Consider the following 5,818-nt stretch of genomic DNA (forward strand, 5'->3'; position numbering starts at 1 on the left):
CGATACCGAGTATTTGCGGGAGTACTCGTACTCCCGCAAATACCCCCGATACTGAAATAGAATACTTGTTCCCCCCCCGCCCCGCCGCCACAAACCGCAAAGCCGCCGCCGTTAATCAGCGTGCGGGGAACATTACAGCTTTCGTTTTGAATAGCTGTATCCCTGCCGCGTATAGACACTCCCCCTTGTGCGGGATTGGACGGATGATCTGTCCAATCCCGAGCAAGGGGGAGTGTCTATACGCGGCGGGGATACAGCTATTCAAACGAAAGCTGTAATGTTCCCCGCACGCTGATTAACGGCGGCACGTGCGGCATCATCAAGGTATGTAGGACATGGCTGCATATGTGGGGGACATGGCTGGAATATGTGGGAGACATGGCTGCATTATGTGGGGGACATGGCTGCATTATGTGGGGGACATGGCTGTAATATGTGGGAGACATGGCTGCATTATGTGGGGGGACATGGCTGCATTATGTGGGGGACATGGCTGGAATATGTGGGGGACATGGCTGCATATGTGGGGGACATGGCTGCATTATGTGGGGGACATGGCTGCATTATGTGGGGGACATGGCTGCATATGTGGGGGGACATGGCTGCATTATGTGGGGGACATGGCTGCATTATGTGGGGGACATGGCTGCATATGTGGGGGGACATGGCTACATTATGTGGGGGACATGGCTGCATTATGTGGGGGACATGGCTGCATTATGTGGGAGACATGGCTGCATTATGTGGGAGACATGGCTGCATTATGTGGGGGACATGGCTGGAATATGTGGGGGACATGGCTGCATTATGTGGGGGACATGGCTGCATTATGTGGGGGACATGGCTGCATTATGTGGGGGACATGGCTGCATTATGTGGGAGACATGGCTGCATTATGTGGGGGACATGGCTGCATTATGTGGGGGACATGGCTGCATTATGTGGGAGACATGGCTGCATTATGTGGGGGACATGGCTGCATTATGTGGGAGACATGGCTGCATTATGTGGGGGACATGGCTGCATATGTGGGGGGACATGGCTGCATTATGTGGGGGACATGGCTGCATTATGTGGGGGACATGGCTGCATATGTGGGGGGACATGGCTGCATTATGTGGGGGACATGGCTGCATTATGTGGGGGACATGGCTGCATATGTGGGGGGACATGGCTGCATTATGTGGGGGACATGGCTGCATTATGTGGGGGACATGGCTGCATTATGTGGGAGACATGGCTGCATTATGTGGGAGACATGGCTGCATTATGTGGGGGACATGGCTGGAATATGTGGGGGACATGGCTGCATTATGTGGGGGACATGGCTGCATTATGTGGGAGACATGGCTGCATTATGTGGGGGACATGGCTGCATTATGTGGGGGACATGGCTGCATTATGTGGGAGACATGGCTGCATTATGTGGGGGACATGGCTGCATTATGTGGGGGACATGGCTGGAATATGTGGGGGACATGGCTGCATTATGTGGGAGACATGGCTGCATTATGTGGGAGACATGGCTGCATTATGTGGGGGACATGGCTGCATTATGTGGGAGACATGGCTGCATTATGTGGGGGACATGGCTGCATATGTGGGGGGACATGGCTGGAATATGTGGGGGACATGGCTGCATTATGTGGGAGACATGGCTGCATTATGTGGGAGACATGGCTGCATTATGTGGGAGACATGGCTGCATTATGTGGGAGACATGGCTGCATTATGTGGGGGACATGGCTGCATTATGTGGGGGACATGGCTGCATTATGTGGGAGACATGGCTGCATTATGTGGGGGACATGGCTGCATTATGTGGGAGACATGGCTGCATTATGTGGGAGACATGGCTGCATATGTGGGGGGACATGGCTGGAATATGTGGGGGACATGGCTGCATTATGTGGGAGACATGGCTGCATTATGTGGGAGACATGGCTGCATTATGTGGGGGACATGGCTGGAATATGTGGGGGACATGGCTGCATTATGTGGGGGACATGGCTGCATTATGTGGGAGACATGGCTGCATTATGTGGGAGACATGGCTGCATATGTGGGGGACATGGCTGGAATATGTGGGGGACATGGCTGCATTATGTGGGAGACATGGCTGCATTATGTGGGAGACATGGCTGGAATATGTGGGGGACATGGCTGGAATATGTGGGGGACATGGCTGCATATGTGGGGGACATGGCTGCATATGTGGGGGAAATGGCTGCATATGTGGGGGACATGGCTGCATATGTGGGGGACATGGCTGGAATATGTGGGGGACATGGCTGCATTATGTGGGAGACATGGCTGGAATATGTGGGGGACATGGCTGCATATGTGGGGGGACATGGCTGCATTTGGGGACACATTTTAAAAAAGTATCGGTATTCGGTATCGGCGAGTACATAATAAAAACTATCGGTACTTGTACTCAGTCCTAAAAAAGTGGTATCGGGACAACCCTAGTTGTCAGTGCCTGGGGCGAGGCAAGTAATTTGCACCTTCCTGACCCATGGACTTACCTATTTTCAGCTAGCTCCAATCTGGTCACATGATCCACTGTGTGAGACAGGGGTGGCTGTAGGGAAGAGGAGAGTGTGCTTGATAATGACGGGTAAAGCCCGGAGTGGTGATTATTATGCATATCTTCCTATGTTCCATCTGTTGTTGGTGCTCCCTCCTCTCTACACTTGTGACAGCGCCCCTCTAAATTTTGCGCCCGGGGCGGTGGCCCCCCTGGCACCCCCCACGCTACGCCACTGATGGGGACTACCAACCAGACATATTGTGGATGGCTATTTGCTGGAAAACAGTCAAGCCCCATACACACTATCAGTTTTCCTGCTGGTTTTCTCTTCAGGTTTACCAAAACCATGTAGTACAAGGACCTGCCTGATTGCATTCAAATTGAAACGCTTAGGCCCCGTACACACGATAGAATCCATCCGCAGATAAATCCCAGCAAATGGGTTTCTGCGGATAGATTCTATGGTGTGTACACGCCAGCGGATCTGTTTCCGCGGAGAAATCTCCTCTGGGATGGATTCCAGCAGATCGGATATTTGCTGTGCTGCACAACATATCCATCTGCTGGAATCCATTCCAACGGATGGATCCGCTCGTCTGTACAGACTTACCGGATCCATTCGTCCAAAGGGATTCCCCGCACGCGTCGTAATGATTTGACGCATGCGTGGAATTCCTTATATGACAGCGTCGCGCCCGTCGCCGCGTCATAATCGCGGCGACGGCGCGACACGTCATCGGCAGAGGATTTCCGCGCGGATTTCAATGGGATGGTGTGTACACTCCATCCCATCGAAATCAGCGGATATCTTTGAGAGGATTTATCCGTGGAAACGGTCCGCTGGACCGTATCTGCGGATAAATCCTCTCGTGTGTATGGGGCCTTAAGGTTTGACCTCATATTAGATGGTTTTGCTAAACCTGAAGAGAAAACCATCAGGAAAACTGATAGTGTGTATGGGGCTTCACAGGTATCAAAAGTTCTACTGGCCATCACCAAGACTGGGGGGGGGGGGGGGGATCTTAGACAATAATATCATCTGCCAATATTATTTCATCAGATAATTTCTGTCCTCTCACTTGAGGGATTTTATTATTCACGGCACTCGGTTTATTAAAGGCCAGAAATTAAAGTTGTGTTGTTTTCTAAATTCAGAACAGATCTGCGTGAGCTTCGCCGATCTCTATAAAATCCGACGAAACACTCAGCTGTACTTATTCCAACCAAAGGAACATCATGCCGCAAGAAATCCGTGTGAAGGAAGCGCGCCGCATTGCAGGACGATCGTCTGAGATCTTCTTATGTTTCGTCTTCTCACTGAAGAGAAAAGGATTTTCTTTGATGAATTATATTATCGGCCGATCGGCTTAAAGATCGATTCTGAAAATCAGTGAATTTGGATTTGCATAATTGATTTGTTATTTGAGTTACTATTGAATATTTATTGAGTTCAGTTTATAATATTTTTTTTTTATCTGATTAATACTTCATCATATTGCATTGATGGGAGACAGAAAGATACAAAGTAACATTGTATATAAATATTGATCAGACAGGTGATAGAGAGATACAAAGTAACATTGTTTATAAATATTGATCAGACGGGAGATAGAGAGATACAAAGTAACATTGTTTATAAACATTGATCAGACGGGAGATAGAGAGATACAAAGTAACATTGTTTATAAACATTGATCAGACGGGAGATAGAGAGATACAAAGTAACATTGTTTATAAACATTGATCAGACGGGAGAGAGAGAGATACAAAGTAACATTGTTTATAAACATTGATCAGACGGGAGATAGAGAGATACAAAGTAACATTGTTTATAAACATTGATCAGACGGGAGATAGAGAGATACAAAGTAACATTGTTTATAAGAATTGATCAGACGGGAGATAGAGAGATACAAAGTAACATTGTTTATAAATATTGATCAGATAGGTGATAGAGAGATACAAAGTAACATTGTATCATTTTCTTCCCTCCGGAGACACAATGACGACGATTCCGACAATCTTTTCTCTAATAAGAATGATTTTGTACATAACTTCTCTGAGATTTACGGCCCAAAGTCCGTCGCCGGCTTGTGATTTACAACTCATGAGAATCTACGAGGATTTCGAATATTTTCAGGATGGAGACGTTATATTTGGAGGCGTTTTCACCATCAATTATCACATGAATTCGATCGCAAATCTAGGAAATCGCAAGTGTATCGCTTGCTTTAAGTACGATTCCGATCTTCATCTGATTGATCCCATTTCTCTTTTTTTTTTTTTAATGGCTAAAAAACAAGAGGCCATATTCTCAGTGAAGTTACGATGGAGTAAGTCAGATACTCCATCGTAACTCCCTTTTTTGGCCCGTGTATCTATGCTCCTGATTCTTAGAATCATTTTCGCATAGATACACTTAAGATCCGCCATCTGTAAGTCACTTACACTGGCGGATCTTAAATGCAATGACGCCGGCCGCCGCTAGATGGCATTTACGTGAAGGACTCATTTGCGTATGCAAATGATCCTTCTACGCCGATTCCCGAATGAGTTCGCGTCGCGTAACCGTCGCTAACGTCGTTTGCGTAAGCGGAAACTTACTCCTGCTATATGAGGGGTAAGTTTCCGCAAAAGTCTCGCGTAGGCCATGTTACGGATGGCGTCGGGTCCCCGTCGTGTTTTTTCGTCGGGTACGTCGTTTACGTAAGTCGTTCTTGAATACGACTTTACGTCAATGACGCACACGTCGGCGTCATTGACGTTTTCCGCTGATAACTGGAGCATGCGCACTGGGCTTTTTGCAGCCCGGCGCATGCCCAGTTCTTTCGCATCGGGGGCGCGCTTCATTTGAATAGAAGACGCCCCCTTGGAGATCCGCCAGGCTACGCCGGGACACTTACACTCCGCTGTCCCAACTTATGGAGCAAGTGTTTGGGGAATACAACACCTGCTCCAGTAAGTTGGGACAGCGGAGTGTAAGTGCCCTAAGCGCAGCAGGCGGATATTTAGAGAGAATATGGCCCAAGAATAATTTCTGCAAAATTCAGGTCTCGTGTTATCACTTCGCCCAGCACACCGCACAGCACACCGTACAGCACACCGTACAGCACACCATACAGCACACCGTACAGCACACTGTACAGAACACCGTACAGCACACCGTACAGCACACCATACAGGACACCGTACAGCACACCGTACAGCACACCGTACAGGACACCGTACAGCACACCGTACAGCACACCGTACAGCACACCGTACAGGACACCGTACAGCACACCG

Source organism: Rana temporaria, chromosome 11, assembly GCF_905171775.1.
Source record: "Rana temporaria chromosome 11, aRanTem1.1, whole genome shotgun sequence".
Classification (NCBI taxonomy): Eukaryota; Metazoa; Chordata; class Amphibia; order Anura; family Ranidae; genus Rana; species Rana temporaria.